Here is a 27,331-nt window from a genome sequence, read left to right as displayed (position 1 = left end):
ATGAAAGATTTGGATGAGATGAGATACTTTCTTGGTATTGAGGTGATCAGATGTGATGATGGTATATGGCTATCCCAAAGGCAGTATGTCTTGGATATGTTATCCAAGTATGGTATGACAGCATGTAAGCCTCTTTCAGTACCATTGGAGCAAAATGTAAAGTTGAGTGCCAACGTTGGGGATGAGATAGAAGACCCTACTATGTTCAGGAGGATAGTAGGGATTTTGATTTACATGATTATCACAAGGTCATACTTGAGCTATATTGTTGGTCTTGTCAGTCAATTTATGCAGATGCCTAGAAAGCCTCATTTGGATGCAGTTAGATATATATTGAGATATGTGAAGTCCACTTTACATTATGGACCTTTTTATGAGGCAGGTAAGGAGGTACAGGTCTTTGGATACACAGATGCAGATTGGGCTAGTAGCATGTCAGACAGAAGATCTACTAGTGGATTCATGTTTCCCCTTGGTAGTGCAACAGTTACTTGGAGCAGCAAAAAGTAACCTACAATTGCTTTATCGAGTATAGAGGCTAAGTGTAGAGGTGCTACTATGGTATCATGTGAGGTGGTATGGCTGCAAAATTTATTAGATGATTTGGATGTGTAGGAATATGGTCCAGTTTTCATTCATTCTGACAACATGAGCAACATACAGTTAGCTAGGATTCCAGTGTTCCATGCTAGGACAAAACACATTGAGGTGCACTACCACTTTGTGAGAGAGAATGTACTTGCAAGAGAGATTGACTTGGTATATGTCAGCACACAAGATCAGATAGCTGACATTTTCACAAAGGCATTGGGTGCAAAGAAGCTTCAAAAGTTCCGAAGCTTACTTGGAGTTGCAAAGATAGAGTTGAGCTTGAGGGGGAGTGTTGAGATGGCAAGCTCAATACATGCGGACATTGATGATGGACTAGATGGGTCTGCACGTCTACACTTAGCACATTGGTGGTCATTATGACACTCACATGGCCACTGACTTATCACTTATTATATTTAAGTTGTTACACCTACCTACAGCTAGCAAAGATATAGCGCCAGTCGATTAGTGTAGTTGGTTATGCACTGTTTGACTTAGAAGGCCAGTTTCCTTTATGTTGTATCTTATCTATACTTTGTGTACATTATATTGTATGTGGAAGAAGAAGAAAAAATCAGTAAGAAAACGTTTTGGCCTCCATCTCTCTTCTTGTGCTCTTGAGTGAGCTTCCTCTTGTGTATACAGTGTGTGTTTGGCGCAGCAGCTCAAGCAAATCCCCCATCATGCGATTCTTGACAAATTTACAATGTGGATGCCGAGATGAAGTTTGATGCAAGTTTTTTAAGCAAAAATCCTATCTTGCCCTCATAAAAAATGGAAAGAGTCCAACACCTCCTACACATTTCTTGCTCGGGTAAGTTACTCATGAGTATATGTGTCCATCATGTGGGTTCAAAATAAGAGATTTTTAAAATGTAAAATTTATACTTTTTTTGCATACAGAAGGGTGTAATATAAAGGGGTTATTTACATATTGAATAGAAAAGGGTTATGTTTTATTTAGGAAAAATTCACAAATAATGATATTTATAGATAGGTCTTGAACGCACGTGATGTAGAGGATATACATATAGTAACTTCCTTGAGATTCCTTGTTACAATCACTTAGGAGATCAACATCCATGATGAACTATACTCATCTAATCTAATGGTTACTACCCATAGAATATTATTACTCATCAAATAGTATACCCTCTCCATAGATGTAATTGTACAGATCCAAGTTGCTAGTAGGCATGAAGCTCTTGATGATGCATGAGTTTTAAATGGTTTGAGAATGTGATTTTAGGATTTTTTTGGTAGGGGAGTGTTGGGACACTTAAGGTTTCAATGGGGAAGGAGGGGAGGGAACATTTGGTTTTTGGGATATGGTTAGGTTTCAAGTGGAAGGTTAGATTAGGACATCTAACTTTCTTTTTAAAAGGGGGAAGAGGGGTGCAAAAGGGGGTGAAGGGGAGTGGGGATCATTAAGTGTATGGTAGGTGGTTAGGCTTTATGTGGGGGGTCAAATGAAATGGTGTAGCATTATTTTAGGGGCCAAGGGCTTATGATTGATGGGGGAAATATTGCTAGAGTTATTAAATGGGGCACCCATATTTGGGAGAGAGAGATCTAATGTTTTGGGTGAGCTAGGGTTTGGGTTCGATTTGGAACCTTGAGGGCTAGGGAGCCATGACTTAAAATTTTGGTGGCACATGGGAAGAGGGCATGGAGACTTAGGGAGATTGGTCTTTATAGGTGGGGAGTTCAGTTTGATGGGGGTCTCACAAAGAGAGAGAGAGAGAGAGAGAGAGAGAGAGAGAAGGCATCTTTATTAAAACTCCTATTGGGGGCCTTGAAAAACTTTTCACACCTTATTAAACATAGAACATGAGTTTCACTTGCATAGAAAAGTCTAGAATGGAATCAAAGTTTAAACCCTAGCACACCTTTAGTGTATGCCATCAAAAAGTGTACTCACTATAAAAAATTGTATGCGAGTCCACAAGATATAAAGTCTATCCTCTTTAACAAATATTTTAATTTATATTATATTTCTAAGCCTTGAATGAAAGTGAAAGTTTTAAACATGGTCGTGGCATGATTCTTTGTATGTATGTGCGCACGTACACATTCTTTTGTGAGTGGTGTGCAAGTACAATCCTCTCACACAACCCGAAAATGAGACAACAAGGAGTTCTAGTAAAGTAACTATATTAAAATTGTATGGTAGCCAACGTGTGGCATGGCTCCAAATCTTGAATGCCATCTTCTTCCTCGGGTAAGTTACTCATGAATATATGTTGCATCACGTGGGTGTTCAAAATAATGTATTTTTAAAATACAAATGTAATACGTTTTTTACATACAAAAGGGTTATATCCTAGACAACAATGAGTTTCATGGTAGCCAGTTGTAGTAGGACAATCATAAGGTGCCTTCTTGTTATTCACGATCGCAACTCTTCAGAAGGACATGATTTTGCCATCTTCATGTATGTTGAGGTATGAACCAAACCCATGATTAGTACCATGTGGCAATCTAATCCACTTTGATACAAACTTCAAATGCATCCCTTGTAATGCCTGCTTATTACAATCCATCACCTTGCCAACTTCATAATGACCACATGCCCTTGCACAATTCATATTGTCTTCACAAAGCTCCATGCTTGGTGAGCAACCCTTGATAATAGCATCTCATAATATTGTCACTAATGTGAAACTTTGACACTTGTAAAAGTCACCTTGAATACCCACATATTCCTTTTTTTTTGTGTTAATGATGATTTTGTTGTGATTGCACTAATCCAATATCCATTGTCATCAAATACTATGCCATAGTTTCCACTCAGCATTGTAAGATAGAAGCTTCCATAGTGTATATTGATTGTGCCATAGGCCTGATTATAAGAGTGTACTTCCACATAATCATTTTTTTATTGCAAGGGCTTGGAGATTTTCCTAATACAAATGAGAACTAGATATATGATGTTGATAAGAAAAATACTCTTCAAACCCCCCTTGTCTTCAAAAAGTGTTATTTTTACAATGTGTCTTATCCAAAAAACATGCTTTAAAGATAAACTTTGTGCTCAATCACACATGATTTGAGAAGAAGTGCAAGACTGAAAATCCATGCCATGCATTAACATAATCGATGCTATATGCAAAAGGATGATTGCATTGAAAGATAGTGCCTAGCCTAACTACATGTGCTCATGCATCATGCATTATGCAAACACAATTTTTTGCTTTAGTTTATCCTTAACCTCATATCTCATCACTCAACAAAAGGAAGAAATGTTTCACTCTGCCCCACCCACCCAAATCTCACAATCACTCAACAAAAATGTTGTCCTCATGATGTTTGACCAAGTAAATAACCCATCTCACAATTCTAGGCATCCTTCACAACTCTCAAACTCACCCATCCACCTTCCCTCTCATCCAAAGGTTCCTAATTTGGTGATGAATATCCGAACTCTCATGTGTGCGAGGAATTGTGCATGCACAATGAATGTGCTCTCTCAAGTATGCCTACATCTAAGATTTATTGCATATAGTTGTCACAGGCATCGTGTCGTGCTTATGCTCAACGATGGCGCAATGAGAGCATAAACCCAACCCATGGCATGGAAGTTATTGATAAAATAAAGAGATGACCCTCGACTGTAGTGTATCCAACAAGTGCAAGGTGGATGAAGTGCTTGTGAATCCATAATCCCTATAATGTGCAAAGATAACAACAAGAAAATATACACATTTCAAGATGTCCAGTAGCTACAATCAAAGTTCTACTCTCCAATTTGTCCAAAAAAACACCAATCTCGAACAAAAATATCAAGTTTTCAAGCCTAAAATCTAAAGAAAATGACCCAAAAATTTTCATGACCTAAAAAAAGACAAAATTTCAACTACAAAACAACAAAACAAATGGTTACTTTAACAACTAAGCTATAAAAATCCTACATGTCTAATGTTTTTCTAGGGGTTTCTATTTACGCAAAAAGTGGTTGACAACACATGTATATTTTATCAATCTTATTAGGATGTGATCCCAGGAGGCATATTACACGGTGGATTCCATGCCACGGTGGATTTCGTGAAGTTTTACGGTGGATTCCGTAAACTTTTATTACCAGGGCTCATACACAAAGTGGATTCTTTGTGCAAGAAGTCGATGGGGACGCCTATCCTTTTCGGACGTTTTGTTAATTTAGTGTGTACATGGGTGATTCCATAACGGGTGATTCCGTAAAATACATATTTAAATTAATAAATGTTTATGAGTTTAGAGTGCGCAATCGTGATAAATTAAGGTTAGGATTGATTTCTAACCAATTTATTTATGTAGCTGAAGACTGCTAGGTATTCACTTTTGTCAGTTTAATTGTATTATTTTACTAACGATTGTGAATGCTTCAGTTGATGTGTAGAGATAGCAGCGGTGGCAATGGAAAGCATTGGAGGATAGCGTGTATTCAAATTATTGTCAATATTTTGATGGGCGCGTGTCTTAGGCATGGTGCCTACATTTTGCCGCGCTTATTTATTAAGGCGCTTGATCTTTATTTATTATTTTTGTATGCGCATGGGTGCATGATTTAGATATTTGTATTTGGGCATTGTATTTGGGTACGCCTGACTTCTTGGGCGCCCATTAGCTTTAATTCTATTTGGCACAAAAGCAAACTCAAAAGCTAAAGCGTGCTATTTTGTAATTTGGGCTATTATTTGAGCTTGAAGATGATTAATACATAAAATACATGCTTTGTGGAGCGCTCACACAAGGCATGGGGGGAGATTGCACCCAATTGGTATCTTGTTCATGTCGTGCAAGATTTCTACATTGATTTGTGTGCAAAAAGTAGAGTTCTTTTGTTCTTGGGGACCTTCTGATGCTCACTACGCGCGCTTATGGCACCCGATCTGTGCACTAATGGTATCAGAGCGAAGCTGAGATCGAGAGCTTCCAATCGCTTACCATCTTGCGCGAAGCCGGAGCTCTTGGAACGATAGAGCTCTATAGTCAGTTTCATCGTGAACGGTCAATACCGGTGTGTTCCTGGCGGTCAAGAACCCCCTTCTGTACTCTCTGATCGCGAAGGACCGGCTTGAGGAGGCGGAGGACCACGTGGAAAGCTCCTTCTTCAAGTCGTTTTTCAGCCAGACAAACAGATAAGCTCCATAGCCAAAAAGTCTAAAAGTTTTATCTTAAAGCTTAATAAGCTTATTAAAAAGCTTAAGGGCCCCCAAATTTTTCGATTTGTGAATGCGGCATCCTGACACCAGAATCGGCGGCGAAAAACGGCCCCCCCTCCTAAAATCGAAATCGTCGCAGTCAGATTCTTCAAGCTTAATCACATAAGCTTTAAACTTTTAAGTTCCCCAATTCCACCAAGCTTATTTACTTCTCCAAGTTCTGCAAGTCACAGAAGTCACTACAGACTTACTCAATAACTCCCATAAAGGCTATTCACACGCAGAAGCACAGAAACCATCTATTGCTTTTTGGAAGACCCTGTTCCTGTAATATTTCCGTTTGAAATATTACTAGACCAACCTTCCGCACATCGTAAATTTGTGAAAAGGTTATCTCCATTTCCGGTAGTTGATTTATGATCGTACGCGAGAAAAGGAGTACTCCGCATTGGTAAATCGGGACCAAAGAATCATGACCTCTCCACTGGCAAAACGGGACCAAGGTTTAAATAACCCGCATAACCATAGGTGAACTCCCTCTTGGGAGGAGGTCAAGAGGATAATGTTGGGACAAAATTGTTTGAATTTTTTTTTATATATATTTTCCTTCCCCCAGCCGATGCGTGGCTGAGGGAAGAGGATGGGCTATTATGGAAATTTAAGAGGTGGAGGGGAAGAGGCCATGCGAGGGGCCACGTAGGGGGAGGTCCTCTCTTCCCCCCAAACTATAAGAACACCTTCTAAGGTGTTGAAGGAGGGGGGGGGGGGGGAAATGCTGCGACAGACTGCTTGAGAGGTGAGAGGAGGACTCGAAGTCGATGCCGTGCGGCCATGCTGCAGGACCGGGAGGACACCGTGCTGAAGTAGTGGGAGGAATGAGGGATTGGAGAGAGAGGGTGGGAGATTTGTGAGCATGAGGGGTGAGAGAGGGAGAACGACGCCCTGACTGTGGATGCCGTCGTGGTGCCGCGAGGAGGAGGGAAGAACCACTATTGTTCGTGGAGCGTGTCGATCGCCATCATCGTCCTGGAGTATACCGCCACCCAGTCGCCAAGAGCCGTTTTCGAATCCTCTTCCCTCCATGCCACGTACAGCATTACAGAAGCTTCCAAGAAGCTTCTTGGAAGCTTCTAAGGGGTTCTTTAAGCCCCCTTTCCCCCCTTGCATCCCCTATAAAGCCCACCTTAGCTCGGGTTTTATAAACCCCCTTCTCGTAGACTCACACTAGCCGGTTTTTAAACCCCCTTTCTTTCCACTAAACCTCCTTAAGTTCACTTTACCACCCGGTTCCTTTTAAACCCTTTTCCATTACACTTTCACAAGCCTTTATACCCTCCCCCGTTTTTATAAACCCCTTCTCGTGGATTCCCAACACAAGTCCCTTTCCACCAATCACCCATAAGCCTCCTAGGCTCGGATTTAAAGCCCTTCCCACTACATTTCCCCCATAACCCCATCCCTATCAACCCCCGAGGTCTTTGTAGAGAACAAGAGGGTTCCTTAACGCCCTTTCACACAGATCCTCCATAAGTCCATTTTTCCCCTGGTTTTGAAGAGGAAGCCTATAAGGCCCTTCCTACCAAATCTCCCATAAGGCCTCTAGGGCCAGATTTAAAGTCTCCACTCCTGCAAGGTGCATCACAAGATCCCTTTCACGAACCCTCTCTTTTTTCCGAAAGAAAGAAGGCCCAAGCTACGAATCCTAAGGCCTTCCATAAGCTCCAAGTCCCATATACCCAAATCCTATAGGCCCAAGTCCCACAGGCCGGCCTTTTAAAGATCCGAAGTTCCATGAAGGTATCTCCTGCGTACGAGGGAGAAGGGCAAGATCTTGAGGCTGCATACCAAGGCGAGTAAATTTATAGGCCGCGAAGGCAATCCGGAAGCCAAAATCACGCCTACAATGGGCCCTAAAAAGTCACAAGACGCGCCTGCGGAAGGATCTTCTCCTAGTATTTACGTGGATATTTCCCGGAGTCCACAAGTCCAGGTTTTATCTATTTGGATTCCACACAAAAGTATTGAATTAATCACGATAACTTCATGTATTAGGAAGCACTCATGCATGTTCAAATTCAACTAGTCAAGTTAAATGCAATTGGAAAATGAATTGGCTATTTGAACATTTATTAGAAATAGCTTAAGATATGAAAATTGATCATTGGTACGTTCAATGGAATGAATGAAAAGAGCATAAGGTGTCTATGCATTTGTAGAACCTTATCAGTAAGTTTCCTTTTGTGCATTCAAAAGTGACGAGCCTAGGACAACTGTTACCTCATTACAAGGTTGAAATTATTGAGGTACACCTTTTTACTAGGCATGGAAAGATTAATGGCATGTCACATTTTTAGATAAATCTTCCTTGTAATGATTCATGAGGAAAAGTTAACACCCATAAGATGTTATTCGAAAAGAAATAGAAGAGCACGAAAATGATCTATGGACTTGCAAGTGGCACGTAAAATGGAATAAGTTAACACTAGCTTTAGTTTTGTATGAGCTTCATTGACTACATTGTAGCTAGGAGAAAGTTGCGTATTGCATAGTCGTCATGCAAAAATGTCATTCATCAGGAGCCGCATTTAGGAAAGGTTGCATGGTTTATCAAAGCATAAGATTCTAAAGTGTAGACAACAAGGTTGTAGGCATGATTATTTGATGTAAGTCCTAGTAGGACCTAGGAAAGTTAGTGTCCAGATTATCATGCATTTTTACTTTACCAAGGAAAGATAGGGTTATTGTGAACCATGTGATGTGTAGAAGCAATGAATCGCATGTTTACATGTATTGGTGTAGTTGTAACTATTTTTCCTCCTTTAGATCTAGTTTATTATCTCTAGGAAAGGTTCATCCTTGTCGCAAGACAAGTATATTGAGTTGTCTAAATCACCTAACCCACAAGGGATTCATATGGGCATGGTTCAGTCGATATGACAAATATCCCAAGTGCTAACTAGGGTTTAGCGCTATAAGGATTCGACCTAGTTTTACACTTGTTGCCAAGTCAAAACCCTCAAACCCAAAGATCATACCCACATTCACGAAATGTTGAGTCAATTGGATGCTCATGCATAAAATGATCTAAGGTTTCTATCCTAAGGATCACTCGTTCAAATGATGAAACTCCGACAGAGTTGGAAATTCCTAGGACCGTGGCCCAATATAATTAGGAATGGGTTGGGTAAGAAGACACCCTAAACCCTGCTACTCGGCTGGAGGTAATTCCGTGACCAGAAAACGCCATTCAATGGGTGAAATGATCCCGTAGAATAGATGCAACACATGTGCAAAAAGTTGCAACATCGCATAGTCTTGTGATTTGTCCACAAGAGAGTTTTGTCATTTCTTGAAATGAGGTTGGCAAGTTATTGTGCAAATTTAACTTACAAGAGGATGAGTAATCATCCTGTTACATCACCTTTCTTGGGGAATAATTGCCAAGAAAAAGGAGAGTTAGGTATTTGCCTGGAAGCAAATGACCAATCAATAAATTGAAGCGACATGGTCGCCAGGATTTACTATTACCTAAGGTATTGGTTAAGTTGGGTTAACAGGGTATGGCCCTAACCCAAGGATAAAAGGGTGAACAAACAAACCCTTGGGGATCTTGCCAAGTCGCAATTTGATCCCAGATCGAATGCTGGATGCATTCGGAGAGAAAGATTCGCTTTTTAACAGTTGGCCAAATAAACGACCACTGAAATTGATTGTGCTTGTAATAGTTTAGAAAGCATTGTTTGCATTGTTTGCTCAAGGAACTAAAGGATGAAAAGATATCTAAATGCTTCAGGTTGAGGGCCTGAAGGGAGAGGCAGCTTCAGTTACCCCCGACTGCCTGCCTGACCCTAACCAAGGGGGTTGTTGACCGCGCCGGGAACGTGGACCGAACCCGCCGCGAGAGGTCTTTCCGTTGAGCTCTACTTGGAGCAGGAGGACGCTTGGGTGCCAGGGGGGGCTCTGGCCGTAAATCCCTCGCCTTCCGGGTCCTGCACAAGAGGCTAATGTGACTCGGGATTGGATCTCGAGGCCCGCATACTAGTCTACGGGCAGAAGCTTGGAATAGTGATCCCTAGCGGATTACTGGATAGCCTTCGGGCAGTTTATGGACAAGCCTACGGGCGGAACTCCTTGTATTTCAAAGATAAAATGATGAAATGCTAATAAAGAAGTTGTTTGATCTTGTTTTTCTATGTCACGTGATAAATTTACGTGAAGGAACCAGTGCCTAACAGGATTAATTAAAGAAGCTGATTGTTATATGTCAAATTAATGTGTTAGATAATTACATAACTAAAACAAACCGAGGAAAGTGCGGAGGATGGACCATGGGTCCGTCCCACGGATGGGTGGTCCCGGTTAGCCGGGAACTTTTCTCAAAAATCTCAAAGAACAGCGGGATGATCATCATTACCAAAGCGAATAATGAGAGCAATAACCTAGAGTTACGTCTTACCCGATTTACGATGTTTTAGGGGAACGGAATGGGACTATGCCTTATGGCAGAGAGGTTGAGCCTTACATCCCTCTCGTTTCCCATTCTCCTTGAACCAAGTGCAGCGTGAATCCGCTTCGGACTTGGCGTTTCTGCGTAAAGTAATTCGCTCGGGTCTGACGCTAGTTGCTGCTAGCTAATGACCAAACAAGAAAACCCAAATTCAGGTCGATCCTAAGTGGGAATGGCCAGGATACTTCCGCTACGGGGCAAACACGGGAAGACCTAGATTGGAAAACCCGTAACATTCCATGGGAGTGCCGGGCGGAGTTTTCTAGACATCCTTTCCGATGGACTGCTAAGACGTGTCCTGGATGATCCTAGTGGACACGTTACAGTTCCTATTTGCAAACTTGCTGAACCAGTTTCAGCAAACACAGAAGGTCATACACAGTTCATACGCAACTTCTACGAAGACAACAAATACCACAATCACAAAAGAGAAATATCATAAAAGCCAAACAAAATTTATAAGCCTTGTATACCCGCCTTTGAGCTACGCTCATCCTGCTAATCAGATTTCGAGAGTGTGAGGTCTTTTGAATTTTACAGGATGACCGATCCAAACATGGACGATTTTATGGTTGAAGGTAATTTACCCAAACCAACGATGGAACAAAAGTTAGATTTGATTATGATGCAGCTTGATGAAGAACGAAGAGCCCGACAAGCTTTGCAAGCTCAATTGGCCAATTTGCAATGACCTACCACCGACAAAGATGGACTGCAACTCGAAGATCTTATACGACGTACCATCGATGCAACACTTGAAGCCCAATCCATCCGCAAAGAAACAAAGATAAGTAAAAGAAACTTCAAAATTCATACTTTCAATGGATCACGAGATGGAAAGACTATTTGCATTTATCAGTCAATTTGATGATTACTTCCATGAAGAGACATATGCTGAGAAAGACAAAATTAAATGTGTCACTAACCATTTAGTCAATCTAGCATCTTTATGGTGGACTGTGGTTCGCAAAAGCATTGATTGTCCCACTACTTGGGAGAGTTTCCAAAAGAAGTTTTTGTAGAATTTCCTTCCTCCTCAATTCTATGAAAAAGCCATAAAGCAATGGGATCTTCTTCAGCAAAGAGAACGTGAACCTATTTCCCAATACACTGAACGTTTTTGAAATGCCCTACTACAACTCCGAATGCTCGAAGATGTACCTGAAGCGACTCACAGACGCAAGTTTATGTTCGACCTACTTGGACATTACTATGCTAAAGTCAATATGTTCAAGCCAACAACCCTTGAAGATGCAATTTCCTTGGCTCATGACACTGAAGACAAGATTCACAGAAGAGACAAGTGACCACAACAATTTCAAACTAATGGTAACTATGGTTCCAAACAATTCAATTCAAATTTTCGAAGATTCAATCAAAGTCATTTTCTTCCATCTTCATTCCGTAAGTCTTGGACACGACCACCTGCTTTGCCATCAAACACCAATCCAAACCCTAAGCCATCCTCACAGCCAAATCCCAATATTCCTAAACTTCCTGCCATTACCAATAATGTATCTAAAGCCAAACCCATAGTTTGTTACAAATGCCATCAACCTGGACATCTAGCAGCCAATTTTCAATCGAAAAAGCCACCTGTCCATATCAATTATCTTGGCGTAATGGAAGATGAAGAACGTGAGGAAATGCTTGACTTTACAGAAGATGATGACGACATTGGTACTACTTCGGATACTTTACCAGGTATTCCAACTCCACATTCTTTGTTGACAATGAAATGTTTTGTGCATGGTAAAGAAAAGATTGTTTTACATGATGATGGTAGCACACATGACTTTATTTCTGTAAATTTAGTGAAAGAATTGAATTTACAAACTATTTCTACATATTATCGCATTAAAGCTACATTCCTAGGCACAAGATATAATGGAACATAAGAAGTGCATAACTTAGAAATTAAAATTGGTGAATATACTGAACGAAGAAATTTCCTAGTTGTACCTTTGCAGTCTAGTGATATTATCTTAGGAATACCTTGGCGTCATCGGTATAACCCTGATATAGATTATTCTATGCATTCAATTACAATTTATTTTCAAGAAAAACCAATTGCATTGCATGGTATGCACGCTTCTAATAATTTTTCACTGCTTACTCATACTCAGTCTAAACGTGCATTACGTAAAAGTAGCAAATCTTATTTGATATAGGTAAATGAACTTCAAGCTAAAGAAAAACAAATGCATCCTAGGCATACACAATTTCTTGCTCAATTTAAAGATTGTTTTGCTGATGATTTACCACATGGACTACCACCTTCACAACTTGAAGATCACAAAATAGATTTAATTCCTGGTACACAACCACCATGTAAAGCACCATATAGGCATAACCAAATTGAACAAAAAGAAATTCAAAATCAAATAGAAGAATTGCTAAACAGAGGATTAATTAGACCTAGTAGTTCTCCATTTGGCGCACTTGTCTTATAGGTAAAGAAGAAGAATAATACTTATCGCATGTGCATTGATTATCGTGTCCTAAATAAAATTACTATTAATAATAGATATCCAATTCCTAGGGTAGATGATCTTATGGATAAACTACAAGGATCTGCCATATTTAGTAAGATAGATCTTAAATCTGGTTATCATCAAGTAAGATTGGATAAATCTGATATATTCAAAACTGCATTTAGAACACAATTTGGACACTATGAATTTCTAGTGATGCCTTTTGGATTAACTAATGCACCAGCTACCTTTAGTCGCATGATGAATCGCATATTTCTAAAATATCAGTATTGTGTTATAGTATTCTTTGATGATATATTGGTATTCAATAAAAATGAGAATGAGCATTATAAACATCTGTCTTTAGTTTTCAAGTTGTTAAAAGATAATCAATTGTATGCTAATCCAGAAAAGAGTAAATTCTTTCAAATAGAAATTGAATATCTAGGACATATTGTTTCATCAGAAGGTATTAAAGTTGACCCTAAAAAGATAGAAGCAATTTTAAATTGGCCCATACCCAAAAATGTGCATGAGTTACGTTCTTTTCTAGGTCTTGCTAGTTTTTACAGAAAGTTTGTGCGAAATTTTTCATTACTTGCATTACCTTTGTCTAAACTTTTAAAGAAGGGTATTGTTTACAACTGGTGTGATAATCAACAAAAATCTTTTGATTTATTGAAACATGCATTAACCCATGCTCCTGTATTACAACTACTTGATTTCAATAGACCATTCTTTTTAGTAGTTACTAACACTAGTGGATGTGGAATAGGAGCCATCTTTATGCAAGATAATCATCCCATAGCCTACTCTAGCTATAAACTGAAACCATCTAAACTTAAATATTCTACATATGATAAAGAATTGCTAGTTGTAGTACAAGCCTTACGTCAATGGAAACATTACTTAATGGGTTCTGAATTTATGATCAAACTGACCAACAAAGCATTAGACATCTCCTTAGTCAACCCCAAATATCTGACCGACATATTAAATGGGCAGCTTTCATTCAAAGTTTTCATCCCCTTATACAATATCAACCACATGAAAAGAGAATGTTGTAGCCGACGCTTTAAGTAGAAGACCAACAATTCATAATATTTCTGTGATATCATTTGATTCCCTTATCCCTATGAAAGATACTTATCATTAGGATATTACTTTTCATACTGATTGGAATAAATTAGTTGCAAATAATTGGATTCCTATTGATTCACTGTCTTACAATAATGGATTCATGTTTTATGAAAAAAGATTATGTGTGACAGTTCCATTTAGATCATTTGTTTTGCATGAGATTCATTGTCCTCCATATCAAGGTCATAGAGGTATTATGTCTACTTTGCGTAGATTGACAGAAGATTTTTATTAGCCACATATGGACACTGATGTATCTAAATGTTTAGTTTGTCAACGAGTTAAAAGACACCATGGTAAATAATATGGTTTACTAATACCATTATCTATTCCATCACGACCATGGAAACAGATTTCTATGGACTTTATTACTGGTTTACCTAACACTAAAGCTAACCATGATATGATTTGGACTGTTGTCAACAGATTTAGCAAACAAGAATACTTCATTCCATGCAAGAAAACTTTAACTGCATCTCAAGCAGCTCAATTGTTTTTTAAAACTGTTTTCACTAACCATGGTTTACCAAAAGTTATTATTTCTGATCGTGATTCTAGATTTTGTAATAATTTTTGGATTACTTTGTTTGCTAACTTAGGAACAAAGATTGATTTTTCATCTGCATTTCATCCTGAAACAAATGGTCAAACAGAAGCTACTAACAGTACTATTTTAGATCTTTTGCGTGCTTACACTATTTCAAAACCACACACATGGAATACACATTGACATTTACTTCAATTTGCATATAACAATACACCACACACAGCTACAAAGAAAGCACCATTTGAAGTTATTTATGGATATATATTGCCTACACCTGTTGCATCATTATCAAATAAAATTCAGACTGCTGATGATATTGCTAACATGCATGCCACTATCTTTGATGAAGTTAAAGATATGATTGCCAAAGCCTAGCAATCATATACAAAACAAGCAAATAAGAAAAGACAGGCTATGAATTTCAAAGTTGATGACTATGTTTGGTTACTCATAGAACAACGGAAATTACAAAGTGTAGATAAACATCCAGTTGTGAAATTAGCACCTAGATTCTATGGACCATTCAAGATCATACACAAAATCAATGACAATACATTTAAACTGGAACTACCACAACATTGGAAAATTCACAACACCTTTCATATTAGTTTATTACGACCCTTTAGAGGCCAATTACCTGTACACCCTGTCTATGAAAACCCACCTTTGTTAGATGATGAGACTGAAATCCTTGAGCCTGAAACTATTATAGATACTAACTTTATGACCACTAGAACTGGCCGTAGATATTCTAGATATTTGGTCAAGTTTAAAAACCATCCTGTTGAATAGGCCCAATGGATGCACGTTAGAGACTTAAATGCTTTCCCCACTCTGTTAGCTCCACATTGAGCTAATAGCAATTGAGGACAATTGTTGTTCCACCCCGGGGGCATCATGGCATATTACACGGTGGATTCCGTGCCACGGTGGATTCCGTAAACTTTTATTACCGGGGCTCATACACAAAGTGGGTTCTTTGTGCGAGAAGTCGATGGGGACGCCTATCCTTTTCAGGTGTTTTGTTAATTTAGTGTGTACATGGGTGATTCCATAGCAGGTGATTCCACAAATTACATATTTAAATTAATAAACGTTTATGAGTTTAGAGTGCACACTCGTGATAAATTAAGGTTAGGATTGATTTCTAACCAATTTGTTTATGTAGCTGAAGACTGCTAGGTATTCAATTTTGTCGGTTTAATTGTATTATTTTACTAACGATTATGAATGCTTCAGTTGATGTGTAGAGATAGCAATGGTGGCAGTGGAAAGCATTGGAGGATAGCGTGTATTCAAATTATCCTCAATATTTTGATGGGTGTGTGTCTTAGGCATGGCGCCTACATTTTGCCGTGCTTATTTATTAAGGCGCTTGGTATTTATTTATTATTTTTGTATGCGCATGGGTGCACGATTTAGATATTTGTATTTGAACATTGTATTTGGGTACGCCTAACTTCTTGGGCATCCATTAGCTTTAATTCTATTTGGCACAAAAGTAAACTCAAAAGCTAAAGCATGCTATTTTGTAATTTGGGCTATTATTTGAGCTTGAAGATGATTAATACATAAAATACATGCTTTGTGGAGCGCTCACACAAGGTATGGGGGGAGATTGCACCCAATTGGTCTCTTGTTCATGTTGTGCAAGCTTTCTACATTGATTTGTGTGCAAAAAGTAGAGTTCTTTTATTCTTGGAGACCTTCTGACGCTCACTACGTGCACTTACGGCATCCGATCTGTGCACCAGGATGGCTCACCAAAATAAGATTAAATCTTGAAATTTAATAAGAGGATCTTCTATTAAAAGAGACTACATGAATAATAGAGAATGTATTCAAGCTTGAGTCTCCAAAAAATATGTTAATCCATACCCAAGAACATAACATCACATGTCATAACGAATTGAATTATTTAAGTTATCACACATTACAGAATCATTTCAAATATGCATATAACCACACTTTTCTAATGGTTCCTTGTGCATGTTAAATCATTGCTTACACCAAGTCTAATATAACCCTTAGAATAAAAATCTCATCTCAATCATATGTGTCTCATAGGATGCATTGTTAAAAAATGACAATAAAGAGTTGTTATTAAACTTTCAATGCCAGCATTGAAAATACAATTGAGGAAATTATGCATCTTAGAACATTTTGATAATTTTCTTATTGTTGCAATCTCATGTGAGTTAAATGTAGATGAGAGAGAGAGAGAGAGAGAGAGAGAGAGAGAGAAGGGGAGGGGAGGGGAGGGAGGCACATCTCAAACTGGAGTAATGCCATGTCAAAGTGTAAGCCTCACAATGAAAATCTCATCTCAATCATATGTGTCTCATAGGATGCATTGTTAAACAATGACAACAAAGAGTTGTTGTTATTATTAAAGCCCCAAACTTGTTGATAATACAATTGAGGGACTCATGCATCTTAGTACACGCATTGATAATGGAAACAAATATTGAGTTAAACCCTAAGAAAAATATTAGTAATGCCCTTTAATTGTATTAAATATAAGTTCCTTAATTATACATAGTAACATTTATGAATTATATTAAAATATATCTCTAATGTTAATCTTGAAAGGGATGAGAGGATCAAAAGACCATGCACGAGCTATGGCGGAGAGCAAGAGCAAGAAAAGAGAGAGAGAGACAAATGGAAACTCCAATAGTCACAATGTGTGACCGGGCCTTCCTTTATTCACTAGTCACTGAAAGAATAAAGAATAAGTGTGACGGTGACGAGCGCCTGCCACCTGCAGTGTGCAGTGGCGGGTACTATCAGTGTAGTAATACACGGGGTGGCATGGCGGAGACGCCTTTACCAACAACCTCCCACTTAAAGGCGAATCTGCCCCAGTGAGAGAGAAAAGAAAAGAAAAGATAGTACAAGTGTACATAGGTACAAGGGATGAGGAAAGGCAACATCTCATCCAATGCCCATCAATCTCCTAAGAAAGGCAAAGCGCTCAGTAGTAAGGCTTTTCGTGAGCAAATCTGTAGGATTGATGTCAATGGAGATCTTGACAAGGTCAATAGACCTGTCTTCCACGACACCCCGAATAAAGTGATATCTCACCTCAATATGTTTCGTCTTCGCATGGAAGAGCGGATTCTTAGCCAACTGAATGGCACTCATAGAATCCGAATGCAGTGTAGGAACAGCATCAATCCCAAGGTCAGAAACAAGACGGCCTAGCCAGATAGACTCCTTGCAAGTCTCAGTGGCTGCAACATACTCGGCCTCAGTGGTAGATAAAGCCGTACACTTCTGCACCCTGGACATCCAAGAAGTAGCCCCTCTAGCATAAGTGAACACATAGCTAGAAGTGGACTTCCTACTATCTGCATGTCCTGTATAGTCGGAGTCAGTGTAACCCACGACCCCTGTATCCTGGCTGCCATAGCATATAGACATATCTGCAGTGCCCTTTAGGCAACACCAACTGCATGTGCAATATCTGGACGAGTGGCTATCATGGCATACATGAAATTGCCCACTGTTGATGCATAAGGGATCTTGGCCATCTCGGCCCTCTGCTCATCTGTCTGCAGACAATCGGCCTGTGAAACCCTCACATGAGAAGGCAAAGGATAGCCCGCAGGCTTTACGTCCTGCATGCGGAAGCACTCAAGGACTTTATGGATGTACTCCCACTGTGAGAGATACAAAAGCCCCTGATGCCTATCACGATTAATGCACATCCCAAGAATATGTGAAGCATGTCCCAGATCCTTCATCTCAAAGCTCTTCTTAAGCTGAGCTTTGAGAGCATCAAGCTCTACATGAGCTTTCCGTGCAATGAGCATGTCATCAACATAGAGAACCAAAATCAGTAAACTGCCATCACGGGCTTTCTTCGTGTAAAGACACGGATCTATAGCACTCCTGCTGTAGCCCTGTGACTGCATAAAGGCATCAAACTTATGATACCATTCCCTAGGTGCCTGCTTCAAGCCATAAAGACTCTTCTTCAATTTGCACACTAGGTGCTCCCTGCCATGTTCTGCAAATCCCTTAGGCTACTCCATATAGATCTCGTCATTCAAATCCCCATGCAAGAATGCAGTCTTAACATCCATTTGATAAAGATCCAAGTCAAGTTACGCGACCAAGGACAAGACCAAGCGTAGGGTAGTCATCTTGACGACAGGAGAGAAGACCTCATCAAAGTCAACTCCATGCTCCTACTTAAAACCCTTAGCTACAAGTCTAGCCTTATAGGCGGGCTTAGGGTGCCCAGGGGTACTTTTCAGCTTGTACACCCATTTGCATGGAAAAGCCTTTTGCCCTTAGACAAGGCAACAAGATCCCAAGTCATATTCCTATGCAAGGAGTCCATCTCAGACTGCATAGCCCTCTCCCAGGAGTGGCTGTCACCCCTGCGCATAGCCTCATCATAGGTGAGAGACTCTCCTGCATCCGTCAACAAGACATACTGCATAGAGGGCTCATAGCGATCAGGCGGGCGTCTATCTCTAGTAGACCATCTCACCGCAGGCTCTGCTGCCTGCCCAACTGCTTGTCCAACACCCTGGCCCTATGTAGGAACTGTTGCAGGATGTACTATTGGCTGTGCTGGAGCCCAAGGCTCCTCCTGAAAGATCTTTTTGCGGATCTCAACCGCCTTCTCAAGTTGCTTATGCATTTTGTGTTCATGGAAAACTACATCATGGCTGCGTACTATTTTCCGCGCCTGCGGATCCCATAGGCGATAGCCCATCTCTCCAGAATCACCATAGCCAAGAAAGATGCATTTAATGCTCTTTGGATCCAACTTACTCCTCTTGTCCTTGGGCACATGGCAGAATGCCTCACATCCAAAGACACGGAGATGCGCATAAGAGGGTGGCTTACAAGCCCAAACTTCCTCTGCAACCTAGAAATCCAAACCACTAGAAGGCGATCGGTTTATGACATGCACTGCCGTACTAACTGCCTCAGTCCAAAAGCTCTGTGGTAGGCCTGCATGGCTAAGCATAGAGCACACACGCTCCTGAATAGTCCTATTCATGCGCTCAGCCAAACCATTTTGGGGTGGGGTATAAGGGGCGGTCAACTGACGCTTAATACCCCTATCATCACACAACTGCTCAAAAGCACGTCAATCATATTCTCCCCCATTGTTAGTCCTAAGGCATTTCAGCCTATACCTAGTCTGGTTCTCAACAAGAGCAAGCCAATGCTGAAAGACTGCCAAGACATCGGACTTCTACTTTATGGGATAAGCCCACACTTTCCTAGAAAAATCGTCAATGAAGGTAACAAAGTACTTCGCACCACCCATAGACATACAAGGCATGGGCCCACAAACATCGAAATGCACCAAAGTCAAGGGCTCACTCATGCGTGGCCTATCTAATTTCTTATGCGCAGACCTATTTTGCTTACCATAAAGACAATGATCACACGAGTCAAAACATGCATAGTCTAAAGGCGGAAGATACTGCAAACTAGAAAGCATTTTCATTCCCTTCAAAGACATATGCCCCAAACGGGCCCCAAACAGGCATGCCAAAGTGATACATGTGGGATAGAACCCACTGACAAAACATGATCAACTGTAGGACCATCCACTACAAGAGGATAGAGGCTGCCAGCCTTGGCACCTCTGGCCAGTACAAGCCTGCCTCTGGTAATCTTCTAGGCAGAGTCTCCAAAACCAATGTGAAACCCTACATCATCCAGCTGACCTGCAGACATAAGGCTACGCGTAAGCGCAGCTACATGACGTACATCCCTGAACACAAAAGAACTGCCAGTGGAAAACTGCAACTGTATGTCACCACTGCCCACAATAGCCAAAGGCCTGTCATCTCCAAGCTTGACTGACCCTGATACAGTGCGGTAGGAGTGGAACCACTCACGATAAGACGTCACATGAAAAGACGCGCTTGAATCCAAAATCAAACACTGTGCATATATGCTAGGAGTCTCAATCAACTGTGAGCTGTCAGATGAACTAACTGCCAAGATAAACTCATCACCGTCAGATGGCTCCTCAGTCTGTGTAACATTGATCTCTTCGATCTTTACACTGGACTTCGCAGGTACAATACTGCGATCAGAAGACTTTTCCTGCACTTTATCCTTCCCCTTGTCCTTGCGCTTCTCATTGCGCAACTCATGACACTGTGGTCTAATATGGCCCTTTTTCCCACAATGATGGCAAGTGACATTAGCGTTGCGCCCACGCGACTTACTACGCGACTTTCCATGAGATTTGGAGTGACCCTTCTGAGAGTCATGGCCACGGCCATTCCCACGGTCATTCCTGCCTCTAACTGTCAAAGCATGAGAAACACGAGAGGCATCCAAGTTCTTCATGTTGATCTCTTTCTGTTGAAGAGCACTCTCTACATCAGACAATTTCAGCTCAGTAGTAGCAGGAGCACACAAGGCAGTACGAAAGACATCCCACGACTCTCCAAGAGTCCCAAGCAAAAAGAGTGCGGTCACCTCATCGGGAAATGTGATACCCTGAGATGTCAGATTCTTCAAGATCACATGGAACTGGCTCAAATGAGCAGACATCGTCGCATTCTCCTTCATGCATAGATCCATGAGCTGCTTGAGCCAATACATCTGACTAGCCGGGCTCTTCTTATCATAAAGATTCTTTATCTTTTCCCATAACTGCCATGCGGTCTGTGCCTCATCCACTACATTGTAATGAACCTGCTCAGTTAGAGAGAGTATGATTATGGACTTACAATATGCATCCAAGTCAAACTAGTCATCATTGCTCATACCTGCAAGCTGTTGCCCGCTCAATCGAAGTGGCTTTACATGGTTCTTCTGCATCAAGACCTGCCAAATCTGGCTCTTCCAATAGCCATAGTTGGTACCATCCAACTTCATGATATTAAATATGGCATTATCAGTCGAAGACGAAGCCATAATGTAGGCTGTAAATGCAGAGACAGTTCAAAAATTTGCTTGTTGTTTTCTGCTGTAAATAGCCAAAAACCACTAAATCCAAGGCAAAATGACTGGAAAACTGACTGAGAAGCTGTTGCCCACGAAGTACGAGGTACACTACACCAAATCAGGATATTTTAGCATCAAAAATACAGCTTAGTCCACCAATAAATGCTTGCTTTAATAAATTGCAGACCTGCAATAATGAGAGCAAACTATCCCAAAACTGGATCCAAAGTCAAAGCTGGCATGAAAAGGACAAAGCAAAGCCAAATGACAGTGAAAATACATGAGCTTAACACCGAGACATGTCAAATAGCATCTGCCAGTAAGAGGCACACCCCCAGACAATCTAGGCAAGATGTACCTGCAACTGCCAAAACCTGACACAAATAGGTGTCTGCCCAAAATGAAAGCGGATCCAAAGCAAGAGACTCAGCTCATAAGCAATCCGGAGACCAAGGCATACATCAATGCAACATCCAAAGGTCAGAGGGTAATCCCAAAGTCTCAAAAAAACATCTGCTCAAAGTCGTAAGCTACTCCAAGACATGAACTACTCAAAGTCAGTCATGCATACACTATGATCCCACTGGCACAAACGGCGTACACGTGAGCTAAAGAGCTCAAACAACCCAAGACAAAGTACCAGTGACAAGTGACCAAGTCAATGCATCAGACACATCCAAGAGAGCATGACATACATGAAGCAACTGTCGTAGCAACCACTGAGCAAGACATAATCCCAATGGCAAGATCTATGTCAAGTCAATACATCCAGTAGCAACCCAAAGTCAATATCCCTGTGAGTCGGAAGTGCTCAAAACATCCAAATCAGAGCTCCAAAATATCTGTCAAGCATGGACGAACTAAGAGGCATCAACCACGGACCAAAGCATGTAATGCATAGAGCTTATCCGTCAAGTACAGACAATAGGCATAAGCGGCCCAAATGCCAGTCAAGTCGACCAAACTGCCAATGATAAACCAATAACAATGGAGCAAATGCGATGCTCAAAAGCATTCCTGAATCACGATCATGAGTTCGAAGTCAATCCCCAAAGTGTAATACATCATGGCATAACCCATAGCATACATCCGGTATTGATAGAGAAGCAATACATGTGACAAATGAGCTTCAGCCCGCTCATGTACAGTAGTTCTAAATAGTCCAAAACTATCAATTTCCAGCTCAACAACAATGCCAAATCATGGGCAAATCGAATGGATACATTCCCAAGACATTTGGGCATCAAGTAGGCCACATACGTGCATCAAATAGCACAACCGGAATGGAGTGTAAGCAACAAATGCTAATGCCAATGTTGCTGCCCTGTTTTCAGCCTATTATGACAGTTTATGACAATCCCAAATCTGAAGAAATCAGCCTCGAATGATCAAGACCAATGCCCAAAGCTTGAATGACATCAAACATGAAGTCTAATATCCCTCTTGATCAAGGTAGAGAGCAAGAAGCAATGGCCAAGTGTGGAGCTGAAGTAGATGAGTGCTAACAGCCTGGAAAAATGACACAATCTACCCTGTTGGTGCTGAACTTGCTGCTGCTCCACATGGGCTGAAAGGGGGTAATGGGGGGCTCAAGAAGGGCCTATCAAAGGCCTATGACAAGCCTCTTTGAGCCTTGATAGGTGTAAGGCACAATATGAGGGGAATAAGCTTCAAGGGTTTGAAGCCATGGCTGCCCTTGTTGTTTGCAACCTATAGACTAAAATAAAACCCTAAAAGAATGATCAAATACCTCAATACCAATGCCTCGAAGGTGCCTCAAGAGGCAGGGAAGTTACTCGGGAAGCCAAGGAGTGACGGGAGCTCGGGGAGATCGGATATGGCTGTCGGGATGGAGATCCAATGCAAGAAGGGAGTCGATGCGAAGCTAAGCAAGCACCGAGAAGAGCTCGAGCAATCGAAATCCAAGCTCTGATACCAAATGAAAGGGATGAGAGGATCGAAAGACCATGCACGAGCTATGGCGGAGAGCAAGAGCAAGAAAAGAGAGAGAGAGAAAAATGGGAACTCCAACAGTCACAATGTGTGACCGGGCCTTCCTTTATTCACTAGTCACTGAAAGAATAAAGAATAAGTGTGACGGTGATGGGCGCCCGCCACCTATAGTGTGTAGTGGTAGGTACTGTCAGTGTAGTAATACACGGGGTGGCACGGCGGAGGCGCCTTTACCCCAACAAATCTCTCTCTCTCTCTCTCTCTCTCTCTCTCTCTCTCTCTCTCTCTCTCTCTCTCTCTCTCTCTCTCTCTCTCTCTCTCTCTCTCTCTCTCTCCCCTCCACTATTGCCCATAGAGAGAGAGAGAGAGAGAGAGAGAGAGAGGATATAGGGGAGAGAACCCACCTTTGTGGCAGTACAAGTGCATACTTAGCAAGTGGAGTGATTTTCCCAACTTTCCATGTTGCATCCACAATTGGCATCGTGATCGCTGACAATCCTACCACCTTAGTTCACAACAAGTAGGCACTTTGCTAAAAAGAGAATAGCTTGCAAGAGATTTTTGAGAAAAAAAGAGAATAGTTATTTTATGAAGCCACAAGGCCCAAGTAAAGGAAGGATCAATAGGGAATTTACAAGATGAAAGATTGTCACAATGCTTGTTGTCCACTTGACCTCCCTCATACACTCCCCCATGAGAAAGCTCAATGTCCTCATTGAGTAGGAGTGGGACTAGTAGACTCTTAGAATCAAGGGTCTTAATCTACTCAACTAGAGAATTGATTAGTGTATACATGCTAAATATACTTCAATTTCCTAAGACATGGCCTTGCCCACCAACTCGATTACATATGTGGATGCAAGGTCTTATGAAAATACAACAACTTCCCACTATTTAAGACAATTCGTGAAGCAAACATGTGAAAAGATAACATCTGGTCTACCCACTACTCACTTACAACTCATGAAGTAGATGATCACATTTGACAGGTGAGGATGATATAGATCTAGATTTTCCCACTCATTATAGAATTGAAGTAAGAGATCTAGAGCATGTTCGATGACCAGTGGTTCTGCCACCCAAGAGGCTTCTTTGATTGGATGGTCCTTCCACTTGAGCAGAAACTTGGGGTGCTTTTCAATGAAGCATGTCTCCAATATGAGTTTTGGCTCAAGTTAATTGAGCTAGAGGTGTCCTTTGTCGACTGAATCTTGTATCTACATGGAATCACGTCAGAAGTTGAACATGAAAAGCATTGTGAACTAACATATTGGGTGGTTTGGATCTTGTATGCAACATCATCGAGCCTCATCATTACCTTGTATGGATCATAATACCTATTGTTAAACTTTGGGGTAATATTTTTGGGAAATTTTTTGTTTTTAGAGCTTACCAATGCCAAGCCGTTGGGGAAAAATTCCACATGCTTTCTATGCTTGGTATTGTATCTTTTCGCAAATCAAGATCTTGTTATCTTTTAGACTCTCCTCTATAGCCTACATTTTTCGATTCCAATTGGTGAGGAAATCTTCTAGAATTGGATCCTCCATACACTACTTGCTCGGTGCTAAGGCCATGGGAATGATGACCTCTTTTCGTGTATTTACCTCAAATGGAGTAGAACCTATGGAACTATGTAGAGTGGCCTTGTAGTGAGACTCCAAGATGTCTAGGTATTGTGCCCAATATTTTTTATTTGCCTTAAGCTCATGCCACATATTATTAAGGAATCAAGGGTCCCTATCAAAAATTATGGCCAATGGAAGACCATGGTACTTGAACACTCCTTAAAAGAACACTTTAGTCACTTTTATGTTGTTATGGGGGGGTTTTGTTGCTATGAAATGTGCCTGCTTTGAAAAATAATCCACTACCACAAAAATTGCAGTGCATTGATGAGACTTGGGTAAATTTGTTATGAAGTCTATGTTGATTACATCACATGAATGTGATGGAATTGGCATCTATTGTAGCTCCTCTACCAGCTTCATGCATTGAGCTTTGACCATCTAACAAGTGGAGCAAGTATGTACATACTCAGGTAATGTCCTCCCACATTGTTGGCCAGTAGAAAAATATTTTGAGACCCTCAAAAGTATGAACTTGACCAAAATGACAATCTATAGGACTATCATGGTATTCCTAGAGCACTTGTCTTCTAAGTTCATTACCTTGGGAATACACAAAGCTCCTTGACAATAAATAAGGCTATTCCTCAATTCACACATTTCCAAGGGAGTATTTGCTAGCATATCCTTCAAAAATTCATGTGTTTCTTCATCTTGTGCCATCTTATCCGACACCTAAACTCCAAATTTTCTCTCAAACATGTTGATCACTTGGATTTCTACCTGTCTACTCAAAGCATCAAGTATCTTGTTGGTTAAAACTGGCTTATGTAGAATCTCTATGTCAAATTGGGCAAGAAAATGCTACCATCGAGCTTGCTTGGGAGACAATTTTGGTTGAGTTTTGAAATACTTCAAGGAGAAGTCATATGTATACGCATTAGTATGCTTAGTGACTCTAGTTCCTTAAGTAATACACCATAGCATACATCTCTTTCTCATGAGTTGCCTATCTTTGGTTAGTTGGATACAATTTCTTTGACTCATATCACACTAGATGCATCTGTGTACACCTCAAAAGGTCCTTTAAAAATCTAGCATCTTTAGTATTGAATAGTGAATCATCATATTCTTCAACTTCTCAAAGTCTTGCTACTCTCTATCTGTCCATTGAAAACCAGTACTGCTCAAATCAATGAGTAGGATCATGATTTTGCTATATCCATGTATGAATATGTAAGAAAATACTATAAGACCTATAAATTCCTGACCAATCCCACTTTGCAAGGGGCATCCCATCTCTTGATAGCCTCTACCTTCATAATTCCATTTTTCTCAACCAAGTAGCCTAGGAATTCAATTTTCTTCATTGCTCTACAAAAACTGACATTTTTTTGGCCTAACATATAGCTGATTCTCTCGATGCTAGGCAAACACCTTATCTAGATGCTCAAGATACTCTTCCAATGTTTTTCTATAGATCAACACATCATCTTATGTAGATTATCACAAAGTCATCCACATAATTAATGAATACCTTGTCCCTGAGTTCACACAAGGTAGGTGGTGTATTAGTGAGCCCTCTTGGCATGACTAATCATTCATAGCTTCCATAATGACTCATGAATGCTATGATTTCTTTGTCCCCTTTGACAATCCACTGATCTGGTGATACCCAAAACTCAAATCAATCTGGTTGAAGTAATTGATCCCTTGTAGCTACTACAAGTTCATCTACCACTTGGACTGGGCATTAATTGTGCATTGTAGCTTAGTTTTTGAGAGCTCTAAAACATGTGCATAACATGAGAGTCCTATCCTTTTTCTTCACAAATAGTACTAGAGCACCATATGATAACCTGTTGAGTCTAATGTGGCATGATGCCTCTATCTCCTCGAGTTACCTCTTGAGCTCTACCAACTCAATACTAGTCATCTTGTATGCGGGATGAGCTGGAGGCTGAACACTTGGTAGAAGATTGATCTTGTGATCTACACTCCTATGGGTGGTAAACCTAGAGGCAACCTATATGGCATGACATCTTGATATTTATTTAGGACCTCTTTGGCTTTTTCATCTCCCACCATCTAGATTATTGGTTGGATCACTAGTTCTTCTTTGACCACCTACACCATGCATAGCGTGAGTTCTCCCGCATGCTTCAACTCCTTTTCCAATTGCTTTGCATTAATTTCCATGGGGTGATGTCCTTCTGGAGACTACTTTATTATCTTCTCACCTTTTCTTGAAGCTTCATTTGTTAACCTTTCATTTTGAGCATTTTCCTGCTACAACCATATTGAGCCCTGAGCCTGGGCCTCATCTTTCTTGCATTCTACTATCATCTTTGGTACCCATAAACTATACCCTCTATTTGGCCTAACATTGGTTTGTCAACTTCTTTAGCCACTAGCCAATGGGCACCCACGACATTACTAGTTGGTGCAATGGTGCTCCCCTTGTTCAT

Source organism: Lygodium microphyllum, chromosome 2, assembly GCF_053477565.2.
Source record: "Lygodium microphyllum isolate KBCC chromosome 2, Lygodium_microphyllum_v1.1.10, whole genome shotgun sequence".
Lineage (NCBI taxonomy): Eukaryota > Viridiplantae > Streptophyta > Polypodiopsida > Schizaeales > Lygodiaceae > Lygodium > Lygodium microphyllum.
The sequence above is the reverse complement of the archived record's forward strand: the minus strand, read 5'-3'. Positions refer to the sequence as shown.